Source organism: Carassius auratus, chromosome 28, assembly GCF_003368295.1.
Source record: "Carassius auratus strain Wakin chromosome 28, ASM336829v1, whole genome shotgun sequence".
In the NCBI taxonomy this organism is placed as follows: Eukaryota; Metazoa; Chordata; class Actinopteri; order Cypriniformes; family Cyprinidae; genus Carassius; species Carassius auratus.
In genome coordinates, this window is record NC_039270.1 from 18906300 (window position 1) to 18923705 (window position 17406).

Sequence of the window (17406 nt, forward strand, 5' to 3'; positions counted from 1 at the left end):
TTTTATTATTACAGTAAAAATACAAAACTAATATTTATGACGGTAAGTTTACTGTTAATTAATAATATATTATTTTATATTTTTGTAAATATTTTTTATAATATTCAGACTAATTAAAAATAATTCCAGAAGAAAATATATTATAATACAGTGGGGCTCGAAAGTTTGGGCACCCCTTGCAGAATCTGTGAAAATATGAGTAATTTTCAAAAATAAGAGAGATCTTACTAAATGCATGTTATACTTTATTTAGTACTGTCCTGAGTAAGATATTGTGCATAAAAGATATTAACATTTAGTCCACAAGACAAAAAAAAATGCTGAAATTATTAAAATAACCCTACTGAAAAGTTTGAGAACCCTTGGTTCTTAGTACTGTGTTCTGTTACCTGATGATCCTCGGCTGTCTTTCTGTTTTGTGATGGTTGTGCATGAGTCCCTTGTTTGTTCTGAACAGTTAAACTGAGCAGCGTTCTTCAGAAAAATCTTTAAGGTCCTGCAGATTCTTCCGTTTTCCAGCATCTTTGCATATTTGAACCCTTTCAAGCAGTGACTTTATGATTTTGAGATACATCTTATCACACTGAGGACATTTGATGGACTCAAAACTATTTAAAAAGATTTAAACATTCACTGATGCTCCAGAAGGAAACAAGATGCATTAAGAGCTGGGGGTGAAAACTTTTGAACACAATGAAGAGGGCCAAATTTGTCTTTTGTTGAAATATATATTTTTTCCATTTAGTTCTGCCCTTCGTAAGCAACCGAAGATACTTGTATGTTTCCCGGTACACAAATTAAGTACAATTTACCTTGATCTTCAAATTCCAAAAGTTTTCACCCCCCACAAAAGAACTCACAAAAGAACTCTTGTACACAAGCCCCAAACCCTTCTACTCTCCAACAGCTGTAATCGCCCTCCTCCATACCAAGAGCTCCAGCAAATCCCGGTACCTGGAAAGCTACATTTGGAGACTAGGCAGAAGAAGAATGGAGAAACAGGAAGAGAGAGAAAGAGATATAATACAAGACAAAACATTCACTCCAGCCCACCCGGAGCATGGGACAAGGCGTCAGCCATCACATTGTCCACACCCCGAATGTGCCATATCTGCAAGTTATATGGCTGCAAAAATAAAGCCCAGCGCAAAAGGCGCTGACTAGGACTCTTTAACCCCTTACTAGTAACCCCCCTTTTTTGGCATGGGGACCGAAATGACATACCCAAAATAAAAAGGTTTCTGCTCATGATTCTTTCTGACTAGATAAATAATCAACCTTTGTTCACAAAGCTGACACTGTAAAGTTTACCGTTCAGGAATCAGAATCACTCAGACTGTTATGATAATAGAGATATATAAGCTCAAACATAAAAACAAAAATAAAAATATTAAAAGCATATGTTTTAAATGTATTAAAAAAAATGTTGATGTAGGAAATGAGTTTGAAAACACAGTGTAGCTAAGGCCACAAGTCTTCCAAGACTTCATAAAAAATTTCATAATCGAATCTGTAAAACTGTGAATTATATGAAATATTTTCTAAGGCCATGTCATGTGTGTTTTTAGAGAAGGCTAATCAGATTGATTTATGGCCCTTTTTTATCATTATTCTTTTGTTTTTATTCCACCTCTATTAGCCTTGATTGTGGTTTTTCAGGCTTTACAAAGACACAAAGCAGCGATCTCACTTCAGTCTCTCTTTGCATTTAGCCCTTATTACATTTACATTACATTTTACATTTAATCATTTAGCAGACGCTTTTATCCAAAGCGACTTACAAATGAGAACAATAGAAGCAGTCAGGTCAACAAGAGAACAACAACAGTATACAAGTGCCATGACAAGTCTCAGTTAGTCTAGTATAGAACGCATAGCCAGGTATATATACACATGTCTTTTTCATTTAAAAAAAATAAATAAAAAAAAAATAAGAAAAGGAAAAGTACTGGTGTTAGTAGGTTAAGTGCAGGCGAAAAAGATGAGTCTTTAGATGTTTCTTGAAAATAATTAAAGACTCAGCTATACGAATTGAGATTGGGAGGTCATTCCACCAGCTGGGCAGAGTCCAGGAAAAGGTCCGTGAGAGTGATTTTGAATTTCTTTGGGATGGCACCATAAGGCGTTGTTCACTTGCAGAGCGCAAACTTCTGGAGGGCACATAGGATTTAACCAGTGAGTTTAGGTAAGTTAGTGCCGTGCCAGTGGTCATCTTGTAGGCAAGCATCAGTACTTTGAATTTGATGCGAGCAGCTACTGGTAGCCAGTGTAACCTGATGAGGAGAGGAGTAACATGAGCTTTTTTAGGCTCATTGAAGACAACCCTCGCTGCTGCATTCTGGATCATTTGCAGAGGCTTGACAGTACATGCAGGAAGGCCCGCCAGGAGAGCATTACAATAGTCCAGTCTGGAGAGAACAAGAGCTTGGACAAGAAGTTGGGTTGCTTGCTCTGACAGGAAGGGTCTAATCTTCCTAATGTTGTATAAGGCAAACCTGCAGGACCGGGTCGTTGTAGCAATGTGGTCAGTGAAGCTTCATTGATGATCCATCACAACTCCTAGGTTTCTGGCTGTCCTCGAAGGAGTTATGGTTGACGAGCCCAGCTGTATAGAGAAGTTGTGATGAATCAATGGGTTAGCTGGAATCACCAGTAGTTCAGTCTTTGTAAGGTTAAGCTGAAGGTGATGGTCATTCATCCAGCTAGAAATGTCACTCAGACAGGCTGAAATGCGAGCAGCTACTGTCGGGTCATCAGGCTGAAATGAGAAGTAGAGTTGGGTGTCATCAGCATAGCAGTGATAAGAAAAGCCATGCTTCTGAATGACAGATCCTAAAGATGTCATGTAGATGGAGAAGAGAAGTGGTCCAAGTACTGAGCCTTGAGGAACCCCAGTAGCAAGGTGGTGTGACTTTGAAACATCACCCCTCCAAGACACACTGAAGGATCTGTCAGAGAGGTAGGACTTAACCTACAGGAGAGCAGTTCCAGAGATTCCCATCTTTCTGAGGGTGGACAGTAGAATCTGGTGATTAACAGTGTCAAAAGCAGCAGACAGGTCCAGTAAGATGAGTACCAAGGATTTTGAAGCTGCTCTTGCTAGTCGCAGGGCTTCAGTAACCGAGAGCAGAGCAGTCTCCGTTGAGTGGCCACTTTTGAAGCCAGATTGGTTGCTGTCCAGGAGGTTGTTCTGTCCAAGGAACATAGAAAGCTGGTTGAACACAGCCCGCTCAAGTGTCTTTGCAATGAATGGAAGAAGGGATACCGGTCTGTAGTTTTCAAGAAGCGCTGGATTTAGAGATGGTTTCTTGAGCAGTGGGCTTACCCGAGCCTGCTTGAAAGCTAAGGGAAATGTTCCAGATTGAAGAGAGGAGTTGATAATGTGAGTAAGTGAAGGTATGACTGAAGAAGAGATTGCTTGAAGGAGGTGAGTGGGGATAGGATCAAGTGGACAAGTAGTAGGATGATTGGACAGGAGAATTTTGGAGACGTCCATCTCTGAGAGTGGGGAGAAGGAGGATAAAGAGTGTGCATCGGTCATTGTGAAGTTGTCCTCAGTCTGCGGTGTGGAGAATTGTTCACTGATGGATCTCGTCTTATTTGTGAAGAAAGCTGCAAAGTCGTCCGCTGTAAGAGTCGATGGAGGAGGTGGAGGCGGCGGATTTAGAAGAGAAGAGAAAGTCTTGAATAGTGTCCGAACGTCACAGCAGCTGTTAATTTTGTTGTGGTAGTAGGATGTTTTAGCTGTGAAGACATTTGCAGAGAAGGAAGAGAGGAGAGATTGATACACACTGAGGTCCGTAGAGTTTTTTGATTTCTGCCATTTCCTCTCTGCAGCCCTGAGTTTAGAGCGATGTTCACGGAGAACCTCGGACAGCCAGGGGGCAGATGGGGCAGTGCGTGCTGGTCTAGACAACAGTGGGCAAAAGTTGTCCAAGCAAGATGTTAAAGTGGAGCAAAGAGTGTCCGTAGCACTGTTCGTGTCCAGAGCAGAAAACTGAGAGAGTGGGGGAAGAGAGGATGAAACCACAGCAGATAGTCGAGATGGAGAGAGTGAGCGTAGGTTCCGTCGAAAGGTGACCTGCGTTGGAGTGTGTGCCACTTCAGGAGTAAGTGCTAGGTTAGCAGTAATGAGGAAGTGATCAGAGGTGTGCAGTGGAGCAACTGAAGAGGTGTCCACAGAGCAACCGCGCGTGTAGATGAGGTCAAGTTGGCTGCCCGATTTGTGAGTCGCTGTAGTGGACACTAGCTTGAGATCAAATGAGGTGAGCAGAGTTTTGAAGTCAGCAGCCTGGGGTTTATCTAAGTGGATGTTGAAGTCACCAAGCAGTACCAGAGGAGTACCATCTTCAGGAAAGTTTGATAGCAGCACATCCAACTCCTCCAAGAAGTTTCCCAGTTGACCTGGAGGACGATAAATGACCACAAAGTGAATTTTAACAGGGTGGGTTACAGTAATGGCATGTGATTCAAATGAACCAGTACCTGTAGGTGATGGCTGAAGTTCAAATTTCCATTCTTTGGATATAAGGAGACCCGTACCTCCACCCCTCCCAGTGGTACGAGGAGTGTGGGAACAAGTGAAATTAGTAGAGAGGGCTGCAGGGGTGGCAGTATCTTCAGGTTTGATCCAAGTCTCTGTCAGTGCCATGAGGTTGAGACCGGAATGGGTAGCAATAGAGGAAATGAAGTCTGCTTTGTTAACTGCAGACTGGCAGTTCCAGAGACCAACTGGAATAGAGAGCATAGTAGTAGAGGTCAGAGGGACATGGTGTAGGTTTGTCAGACAGGCCTTCCTGCGACGTACATAGCGTGCTCTCCGAGTGTTAGTAGTGATAGTAGAGATCTGAAAGCACATAGTGACTACAAGTGTAAGATATATTTGAGAACAAACTATACAAAGAGTGGGAAAAAAAGAGAAAAGCAATACTCAAGTGCCCTGTTGGTGTCCTCGGTGGAGTCGCGCAGGTAGAGTCGAGTGCTTTGTATTAGCCTGATTACCTGTGATTGAAGTCAGCTGGACACGCCTCACTATTTAGCAGATCGAAACCAGGCAGTCCCGCGATAGGCAAACGCAAAACCAAGCGCCACTTTCTTTATTTATCAAAAGTCTTACTATAAAAATAGAACAAAACATTTTCTTACGACCTTGACGTGAATTATTGAGACAAAAAAGCATTATGAAGAAGAAAAGCACCTGCTATTAGTAGCATCGGAGCTAACGTTAGCATCAAGCTACATCAGACAATTTATGAAATTATTAGTACACTTTTACTCAAAACTCACTTTAAACCCCAATCGAGTGTTTCTAATAACTTCCTTTAGCGATCAGGGGTGGAATTTGGTCGTTTACTGTTGTAAAAATATGCTATTTGTAGCCTTTTTCATCGCTGCACAAGTTAGTATTTCCGATGTACATTTTCGATTGTTTTATAAAAACGCCCCAGATCTCAAGAAATTCTCATACCAAGCTTTACTATCGTAATCGCGGGTTTATTATTCGGATAATTCGTGTGTACAGAGGTGTTTCAGTGTTGTTTTGGCCAGATAACTACCAGGAAGTGTGCAGGAAGCATGTGACAAGATGTGGCGGTGTCCAGATATTACACTCTAAGATTGACATTGGGAAGGCCCAATCAGAGTCTGAGTGACACACCGCACGAGCTGACACCACTGCGCACACACACACACAGATCGCTGGGAGAGGCTGTTTATCATCAGATCGCGTAAATCCGTGGAAAATGAATAGAAATGACGATTATGTCTGAAGAAATATGAAGTAAACATCAGTAAATATATCCATATATCTCTGCAGATATGCATCTTTGGTCTATAAATCCTTATTGACGCTGTTCAGTGAGTCTATGTGAACACAAATAAACCGCTGCTGACGTGACTGAATATGAGTGAGTGGTGAATTTCTATTCAAAATGTGGCATAATACGGATTTATTATTTTGCACTCCTGACATAAATGACTAAATATCTGTCACTGCAACAATGTTTTATCAAAATATTGGTCAAATATCGAAGCTAGAGACTTTAAACTTTCAATTGATGCACAGTTTGTCCAGATCAAGTAAGAGAGTGATGTTTAATGTGCTGTGAAAGTGAAACAATAATAAACTGGGGCCGTCGGCGATGTTTGCCCGTAAAGGGGTTAAAGAGTGGAGGAATGTCAGTGGATTGTGATCAGAGTAAACAGTCATAGGAACAGCGCCCCCAACTAAGTACACATCAAACTGTTGTAGACCCCAAACTAGCGCCAATGTTTCCTTCTCAATAGTTGAATAATTCAACTGATGACAATTCAATTTTCTTGAGAAGTAACATATTGGCCTATCCACCCCCTGCTCATCACTCTGCAGGAGCACCTCACCAGCCCCCACATGGCTTGCGTCAACCTGCATCTGGAAAGGCTGATCTAAGCGGGGTGCCATCAAAACTGGGGCAGAAGTCAACATCAACTTGACATTATCAAAGGCAGTCTGAGAGGTCACAGTCCATTCAAACTTCATTTTATCTTTTAACTAGTTAGTAAAAGGGGCTACTACCGTAGAAAAGTTGGAACAAAAGCTGCGGTAATACCCTACCATGCCCAAAAAGCGCCGCAACTCGTTTTGGTGGTAGGAACAGGAAACTTATCAATAGCCAACACCTTAGCATGGATTGTCTTCACTTGCCCCTGCCCTACGATCTTTCCCAAGTAAACCACTGTAGCCTGGGCAAACTCGCACTTGGCTAAATTTACAGTGAGGCGAGCATCAACCAACCTAGAAAAGAGAGACCGAATAGGGTCCAGATGTTCAGACCACTCCTCGCTATACACAACCACATCATCGAGGTACACAGCGCATCCCTGCAAACTGGAAACAACACGGTTCATAAGTCGTTGAAATGTGGCTGGAGCATTTCATAAACCAAAACTCATAACAGAGTAAGAATATAGCCCAGAGGGTGTAATAAAGGCTGAAACTTTCTGAGCTCGAGATGACAACGGGACTTGATAATATCCTTTCAATAAGTCAAATTTACTCACAAACCTTGCAGATCCTACGCGATCAACGCAATCTTCAACCCTTGGGAGTGGAAAAGAATCTGATTTTGTGATGTTATTCAGTTTACGATAATCGGTACAGAATATATGTGTTCCATCAGGTTTACTGACCAATATACAGGGTGAAGCCCAATTCGAATAGGAAGGCTTAGCCAACCCATTATCCAAAAGGTACTTCACCTCTACCTCTAGATGTAGCTGTTTGTCTTGTGACACCCGATAGAACCGCTGTCTTGGTTCTGCATCACCAACATCAATATCATGCTCAATTGAATGAGTACATGATGGTGTATCTGAGAATAAAGAAGGAAAATCAGACAACAAAGATGACAGTTCTGATGCACGCTCCTCTGGCAAATGTCCAAACAAAGCATTTAACTCTGCCAGTTTCTCAGAGTTCCTCAAACGAAGACCTACCACATCCTCCCCACTACTTGCTGCCAATGTGTCGGGAGTCCCAAGGGCCCTGTGAGCTTCAACAACTGCGGCTAAAGAAACAGGCATAACCCGCTCAGCAGACTCTGCTGGCCCAGTGACTGAAAACCTGTCATAATAGGACGTCAACAGATTTATGTGACAGAGCTGAGTAGAACGCCTATGATTTGGTGTAGAAAGTAAATAATTCAGGTCTGACACCTGTTGAACGACTCTATAAGGACCTGTGTATTTTGCAAGGAAAGGAGAATTTGCTATCGGCAATAATGCCAACACCTGATCACCAGGACTGAACACCCTCGGCTCAGCTCGACGGTCATACCAACTCTTCATTTTCTGTTGGGCTTTAGTCAGGTTGTCATTCGCCATCTCACAGACTAAAAACAGCCTACGACGAAAACCATTTACGTAGTCCAACAAATTAACAGGAGACTCAGGACACTTCAGTTCCCCCTGTAAGACTGCTAAAGGCCCACAAACTCTATTGCCAAAGACCAGGGCCCGTATCCCTAAAGATTCTGAGAATCCTCTCAGAGAGCTCCTAACTTAACCTAAAAATTCCTTGCCAGGAGTTTTAGCTTAGAAGTGATTCCAGAACATTTTCAGAGAACTCTGAGCAAGGAATGGATGGAAAATCCTATCTTAGTGAGGAGGTGTGGTTGACCCCGTTGCTAGGTATGAGTCATCATTTCAAAAGCCGTGATTGGTTGATCCTACAAGTTTGATGAAAATGAACTTTTGGTGATAATGAGCAAAGGATGTACCCTCAAATCAATATACATAATTATACACTCTAATCTTATGCAGACTGTAATTGTAAATAATATTTCACATTCAAGAAAATATCTGGAAAATGAATAGCTGTAGGGGTTATAGCCTAACATTAGAATCTGAAATATGTGAAAACTTAAGCTCATTACACCCTGTTCAAATAGTGATTAGTGTCTTATTTGCTCATATTAATATCCTAGCTGGCATATTTTGTACTTTCACTCCCATATGGACCCCATTGAAAACAAGATGGCCTATCTCAAGGGGCTGTCCTTAATGAAGTAGAAATTACAATGTTACAACTCAGTGTGATCTTAACGAGGGTAACACGGCTCAGCTTTTATCAATGTCTGTGATTGCTGGCTGGTCTATTTATGAAGGCTTGTTAACAAATATCCTACAAACACAGAAAATGGAGAAAATAAAGGAATCCCAAGCCGAACTGGACTGAGGAGCAAGGTTTGTTGCTGGCCCAGTTGGTGAAGTAATTGCATCTCTAAGGAGATCCACCACAAGCATGATTCCGGTACGATCCAATCTGTATGTCTCAATAATTCCCTGTCATCCAGTGTTTGCAGGAAATCTCTCCTGCCTCCTCTGTTGGTCATTTTGCGCAGCTGCTTAGGGGAACTCCTAAGCCACTAAAAGTCCTCTTCCCTGCTCTTAGCAGATCTCGCCTTAGGAGCCCTTTTAAGCACTAGGAATCTTGAGGAATAGCTTTTATATTAACTGGGATTTCCGTGTCACTTTTAGGGGCAATTCTAAGAAAACGTCATGACTCTGAGAATTTTCTTAGAATTTGGTCGCTAGGAGCCACTTTTTGCACAAAAATTCTTTTGGGATATGGGCCCAGATCATTAGGCGAGAAACCCGTGCTCTCCTGGCTAACCTCTCGTGCCGCCAACATTAGCTATGGGAGCCCCTCTTCCCAGTCTCTGTTAACCCTCTGGAGTCTAAGGGTATTTATGGGGCCTGGAGAAGTTTTGTCATGCCCTGACATTTGCTTTTTTTCAGTTTCTTATAAATATCTAAATGGGTAATATCACTGTAATCAGCACAAACTGGGCTATCATAATATGTGAAATGCATGTATGTACATGATTGTGTTTTTGAGAAAAAAAATATTATGCGTGGTTAGTGAAAAACGAAAAATGTTAAAACACTTGAAAAGGCCATAAAACACAAAAAACAATGGTTCCCGGGATTTTTGAGAACTGGAGCTTGTAGCCTAGAATTTCTATTTCTAAATTATGTGAAAATCATCTTGTTTACTCACTCACAGAAAACAATATATTGATTTAAATTTTCTAACACACTTTTTGTTGGTAAGTCATATGTGAGTAGGCATCAACTACCATGAATATCATTGAGTTACAAGAAAGAATGTGAGAACAAAATATTTAATTATCCCACAACATAATTTAATATCCACTTGGGGGAGCAGTTAAACAGTTTATTAGAAACAATCAAAGCTTACTTTCAAACTAATTGTTTGGCATCATTACTCCAGTCACACAATCCTTCAGAAATCCTTTTAACAATCTTATTTTCTACAACAACAACAAAAAAAAAACATTTATTGTTATTATTATTATCATTATTATTAATGTTGAAAAGAGCTGAGAATATTTTTCTGGGTTTTTTAGTTGGAATAAATTGAAAGAAAAGCATTGTTTTTACATTTGTTACAGTTATCTATTTGTTACATTTATATTATTTACATCAAGCTTTTGAATGGTATATTATTGTTTATTGTTATTGAAACTTCATGTTTCACTTGATTATACATTTAGTCAGGAATTATAGTTTGGAAAAAGTCTTTGGAAAAAGTCTAACTAATAAAATGTTTAGACGTTATGTGAAAACTAGTACAAGTATATAAATAAATTAAAGCTGCAAGCAGCGATGAACGGGCCCTCGCACCCAGGCTCACCGGCAGTAAGTGGCTTTAGTAGATATGTGAACGGTGAGAAATATGCATTTAAACTCAGAAATATAAGTGGAATATGTCAAAGTTTATTCCATCTGCCAATTTTCCTGTTGTAAGCAGGTGGCGCTGTCATTATAATGGAATATTGGCCTTCAGATGTGTTCAGGCCAGGACTCTTATCGAACATGTGAAGTTTAGGGAAGATTGAAAATTTAATGCCTGAGTTACAACAACTTCTCTTCCGATGGCGAGACATCAAATTTTGTCATGGCGCCATGGACACACCCTTTATCAAAATCTCAAGATCTCCACAATTTAACATTGCAAAGAACTTTAGATTAGACTGACCAAAATAAATTTTTTTATGTCATAAAATTTCTTGGAGTAGTTATTTGCAGTGTAAAACATTTTCACTTCCTGCTGCCAGCAGGTGGCGCTATGACTATGACTGAATATGGGCATGTAGATCTGTTAAGGGCAGAAGTCTTATCTAACATGTGAAGTTTGAGGCAGATTGGACATTGTATGTCTGAGTTACAGCAGCTTCCTTTTTCATGGCGAAACATCGGAATTTGTCAGGCCGCCATGGACACGCCCTTTAACGAAACCTCAAGATCTTCGCAATTAAACATCGCAAAGGGCTTAAGATTACACTGACCAAGTTTGGTGTTTATCTGAATAAATCTCTAGGAGGAGTTCGTTAAAGTACAACCCCTGAAAATGGCAAAAACTATGCAAATTTTGCAGAGAAAATTCTAAATAACCGACTTCCTGTTGGGATTCGGATTTCGTACCAAGAGACTTTTTTGTAGGTATTGGTGTGTTACATGTGTGTACCGATTTTTGTACATGTACGTGAAACATAGCTCGAGGCGCACTCCATTGAAAGTGCATATGCACTCCGTTGAAAGTGTATAGGTGGCGCTATCGAGCCATTTTGCCACACCCAATGGAATATTTGCCTTCATATCTGTTCAGGCCAGGACCCTTATCACACATGTGAAGTTTGTGGAAGATCGGACATTTTATGCTTGAGTTATAACATCTTTTATTCCCATGGCGAGACATCGAACTTCGTCGCGGCGCCATGGACACGCCTTTTAACATAATCTCAAGATCTTCACAACTAAACATCACACAGGTCTTTAGATTAGACTGACCACAAAAAAGACATTGATGTCATAACATTTCTGGAAATAGTTTGTCGCAGTGTAAAATATGTCACTTCCTGTTGCCAATAGGTGGCGCTATGACTAAAACTGAATATTGGCATGTAGATTTGTTCAGGTCAAGAGTCTTATCCAACATGTGTAGTTTGGGGCAGATTGGACATTGTATGTCTGAGTTACAGCAACTTCCTTTTTATGGCGAAACATCGAAATTTGTCAGGCCGCCATGGACACTCCCTTTAACAAAACCTCAAGTCCTTCGCAATTTAACATCGCAAATGGCTTTAGATTACACTGACCAAGTTTGGTGTTGATCTGAATAAATCTCTAGGAGGAGTTCGTTAAAGTACAACCCCTGAAAATGGCAAAAACAGCACCAATTTTGAAGGGAAAATTCAAAATAACCGACTTCCTGTTGGGATCCGGATTTCTTACCAAGAGACTTTTTTGTAAGTATTGGAGTGTTACATGTGTGTACCAATTTTTGTACATGTACGTGAAACATAGCTCGAGGCGCACTCCGTTGAAAGTGTATATGTGGCGCTATAGAGCCATTCTGCCACACCCGGTGGAATATTGGCCTGCAGATCTGTTCAGGCCAGGACTCTTATCACACATGTGAAGTTTGGGGAACATCGGACATTTTATGCCTGAGTTATAACATCTTTTATTCCCATGGCGAGACATCGAACTTCGTCGCGGCGCCATGAACAAGCCTTTTAACGAAAACTCAAGATCTTCACAACTGAACATCGCACAGGCCTTTAGATTAGACTGACCACAAAAAAGACATTGATGTCATAAAATTTCTATGAGTAGTTTGTCGCAGCGTAAAATATGTCACTTCCTGTTGCCAATAGGTGGCGCTATGACTATAACTGAATATGGGCATGTCAATCTGTTCAGGTTCGGAGTCTCATCAAACATGTGAAGTTTGGGGCAGATTGGACATTGTATGTGTGAGTTATAGCAACTTCATTTTTCATGGCGAATCATCGAAATTCGCCAGGCCGCCACGGACACGCCCTTCAACGAAAACTCAAGATCTTCGCAATTTAACATCGCAAAGGCCTTTAGATTAGGCATACCAAATTTGGTGTTGATTTGAAGAACTCTCTAGGAGGAGTTCGTTAAAATACAACACATGGAAATGACCAAAATTACACAAAATATGCTCATAATATTAAAAATAACCGACTTCCTGTTGGGTTTAGAATTTCGCTCCAAGAGTCTTTTTTGTAGCTATTGGTGTGTTACATATGTGTGCCAATTTTCGTGCATGTACGTGAAACATAGCTGGAAGGCTGTTGACTTTCTTGGTATAGGTGGCGCTGTCGAGCCATTTTGCCACACCCTCTTCTGAATCCTATATCAGACGAAAATTTTCACCAGTTTTGACGCGTGTGCAAAGTTTCATGACTTTTTGAGCATGTTAAAGCCCTCAAAAATGCGATTCATTCGGGAGAAGAAGAAGAAGAAGAATAATAATAATTAAAGCTGCAAGCAGCGATGAACGGGCCCTCGCACCCGGGCTCACCGGCAGTGAGTGGCCTTAGTAAATTGGTGAACGGTGAGAAATATGCATTCAAACTCATAAATATAAGTGGAAAATATCAACATTTATTCCACATGTGCCAATCTTTCTGGTGCCAGCAGGTGGTGCTATCATTATAATGGAATATGGCCCTTCAAATGTGTTCCGGGCAGGACTCTCATCGAACATGTGAAGTTTGGGGAAGATCGAACAAATTATGCCTGAGTTACAACAACTTCTCTTGCTGTGGCGAGACATCAAAATTTGTCATGGCGCCATGGACACGCCCTTTAACAAAAACTCAAGATCTCCACAAGTTAACATTGCACAGGCCTTTAGATTAGACTGAATACAAAAAATACTTTAATCTCAAAAAAATTCTAGGAGTAGTTTGTCGCAGCCTAAAACATGTCACTTCCTGTTGCCAGCAGGTGGCGCTATGACTATAACTGAAAATGGGCATGTAGATCTGTTAAGAGCAGAAGTCTTATCTAACATGTGAAGTTTGGGACAGATTGGACATTGTATGTCTGAGTTACAGCAACTTCCTTTTTCATGGCGAAACATCGAAATTTGGCAGGCCGCCATGGACACGCCCTTTAACGAAACCTCAAGATCTTCGCAATTTAACATCACAAAGGCCTTTAGATTACACTGACCAAGTTTGGTGTTGATCTGAATAAATCTCTAGGAGGAGTTCGTTAAAGTACAACCCCTGAAAATGGCAAAAACAACGCCAATTTTGCAGAGAAAATTCTAAATAACCGACTTCCTGTTGGGATTCGGATTTCGTACCAAGATACTTTTTTGTAGGTATTGGTGTGTTACATGTGTGTACCGATTTTTGTACATGTACGTGAAACATAGCTCGAGGCACACTCCGTTGAAAGTGTATAGGTGGCGCTATAGAGCCATTTTGCCATACCCGATGGAATATTGGCCTTCAGATGTGTTCAGGCCAGGACTCTTATCACACATGTGAAGTTTGGGGAAGATCGGACATTTTATGCCTGAGTTAAAACATCTTTTATTCCCATGGCGAGACATCGAACTTTGCCATGGCACCGTGGACACGCCTTTTAACGAAAACTCAAGATCTTCACAACTGAGCATGGCACAGGCCTTTAGATTAGACTGACCACAAATAAGACATTGATGTCAAAAAATTTCTAGGAGTAGTTCATCACAGCGTAAAATATGTCACTTCCTGTTGCCAATAGGTGGCGCTATGACTATAACTGAATATGGGCATGTCAATCTGTTCAGGTTTGGAGTCACATCAAACATGTGAAGTTTGGGGCTGATTGGACATTGTATGTCTGAGTTATAGCTACTTCATTTTTCATGGCGAATCATCAAAATTCGCCAGGCCGCCACGGACACGCCCTTCAACGAAAACTCAAGATCTTCGCAATTTAACATCTCAATGGCCTTTAGATTAGGCATACCAAATTTGGTGTTGATCTGAATTAATCTCTAGGAGGAGTTCGTTAAAATACAATGCATGGAAATGGCAAAAATGACAAAAAATGTGCTCATAATATTAAAAATAACCAACTTCCTGTTGGGTTTAGAATTTTGCTCCAAGAGTCTTTTTGTAGGTCTTGGTGTCTTACATGTGTTTACCGATTTTCAGACATGTGCGTGAAACGTTGCTCGAGGCGCACACCGCTGAACATGTATAGGTGGCGCTGTTGAGCCATTTTGCCACGCCCACTTCTGAAACCCATATCAGATGTAAATTTTCACCAGTTCGGAGGTGTGTGCAAATTTTCCTGACTTTTTGAGTATGTTTAGGCCTTCAAAAATGCGATTCATTGGGGAGAAGAAAAATAATAATAATAATAATAAACGGAGCAGATACAATAGGGTCCTCACACCTTCGGTGCTCGGGCCCTAATTAAAGCTGCAAGCAGCGATGAACGGGCCCTCGCACCCGGGCTCACCGGCAGCGAGTGGCTTTAGTTAATAGGTGAACGGTGAGAAATATGCGTTTAAACTCATAAATATAAGTAGAATATATCAATGTTTATTCCATATATGTGCCAATCTTCCTGTTGCCAGCAGGTGGCGCTATCATTATAATGGAATATTGGCCTTCAGATGTGTTCAGGGCAGGACTTTTATCGAACATGTGAGGTTTGGGGAGGATTGAACATTTTATGCCTGAGTTACAACAACTTCTCTTGCTGTGGCGAGACATCAAAATTTGTCATGGCTCCATGTACACGCCCTTTAACAAAAACTCAAGATCTCCACAAGTTAACATTGCACAGGCCTTTAGATTAGACTGAATACAAAAAATACTTTAATCTCAAAAAAATTCTAGGAGTAGTTTGTCGCAACGTAAAACATGTCACTTCCTGTTGCCAGCAGGTGGCGCTATGACTATAACTGAAAATGGGCATGTAGATCTGTTAAGGGCAGAAGTCTTATCTAACATGTGAAGTTTGGGGCAGATTGGACATTGTATGTCTGAGTTACAGCAACTTCCTTTTTCATGGCGAAACATCGAAATTTGTCAGGCCGCCATGGACACGCCCTTTAACGAAATCTAAAGATCTTCGCAATTTAACATTGCAAAGGGCTTAAGATTACACTGACCAGGTTTGGTGTTGATCTGAATAAATCTCTAGGAGGAGTTCGTTAAAGTACAACCCCTGAAAATGGCAAAAACAACGCCAATTTTGCAGAGAAAATTCTAAATAACCGACTTCCTGTTGGGATTCGGATTTCGTACCAAGAGACTTTTTTGTAGGTATTGGTGTGTTACATGTGTATACCGATTTTTGTACATGTACGTGAAACATAGCTCGAGGCGCACTCTGTTGAAAGTGTATAGGTGGCGCTATCGAGCCATTTTGCCACACCTGATGGAATTTTGGCCTTCAGATGTGTTCAGGCCAGGACTCTTATCACACATGTGCAGTTTGGGGAAGATCGGACATTTTATGCCTGAGTTATAACATCTTTTATTCCCATGGCGAGACATCGAACTTCGTGACGGCGCCATGGACACGCCTTTAAACGAAAACTCAAGATCTTCACAACTTACTATCGCACAGGCCTTTAGATTAGACTGACCACAAAAAATACATTGATGTCATAAAATTTCTAGGAGTAGTTCATTGCAGTGTAAAATATGTCACTTCCTGTTGCCAGTAGGTGGCGCTATGACTATAACTGAATATGAGCATGTCAATCTGTTCAGGTCAGGAGTCTCATCAAACATGTGAAGTTTGGGGCAGATTGGTCATTGTATGTCTGAGTTATAGCAACTTCCTGTTTCATGGCGAATCATCGAAATTCGCCAGGCCGCCACGGACACACCCATTAACGAAAACTCAAAAGCTTCGCAATTTAACATCGCAAAGGACTTCAGATTAGGCATACCAAATTTGGTGTTGATCTGAATGAATCTCTAGGAGGAGTTCGTTAAAATACAACGCATGGAAATGACAAAAATGACACAAAATTTGCTCATAATATTAGTAATAACCGACTTCCTGTTGGGTTTCGGATTTTGCTCCAAGAGACTTTTTTGTAGGTATTGGAGAGTTACATGTGTATACCGATTTTCATACATGTACATGAAACGTAGCTCGAGGCGCACACCGTTGAACGTGTATAGGTGGCGCTGTTGAGCCATTTTTGCCACACCCACTTCTGAAACCCATATCAGACGTAAATTTTCGCCAGTTCTGAGGTTTGTGCAAAGTTTCATGACTTTTCGAGCATGTTTAGGCCCTCAAAAATGCGATTCATTTTGGAGAAGAATAATAATAATAATAATAATAATAATATAATAATAAACGGAGCAATTCCAAGAGGGTCCTCACACCATCGGTGCCTCGGGCCCTAATTAAAGCTGCAAGCAGCGATGAACGGGCCCTCGCACCCGGGCTCACAGCAATCGTGTGCTTTAGTAAAAAGGTGAAAGTGGAAATATGCCATTTCAAATCGTTAATATAAGTGGAAATATGTCAAAGTCATTTATATGTGCCAATTTTCCTGTTGCCAATAGGTGGCGCTATCATTATAATGGAATATTGGCCTTCAGATGTGTTCAGGGCTAGGAGTCTTATCGAACATGTGAAGTTTGGGGAATATCGAACATTTCAAGCCTGAGTTACAACAACTTCTCTTGCTGTGGCGAGACTCAAATTTTGTCCCATGGCGCCATGGTACACGCCCTTTAACAAAATCTACAAGATCTCCACAATTTAACATTGCAAAGACCTTTAGATTAGACTGACCAAAATAAAATGTTGATGTCATAAAATTTCTTGGAGTAGTTCGTGCAGTGTAAAACATGACACTTCTGTTGCCAGCAGGTGGCGCTATTACTATGTCTGAATATGGGCAAAGGTGTAGATCTGTTAAGGGGCAGAAGTCTTATCTAACCATGTGAAGTTTTGAGGCAGATTGGACATTGTTAATGTCTGAGTTACGCAACTTCCTTTTTCATGGCGAAATATCGAAATTTGTCAGGCCTCCATGGACACGCCCTT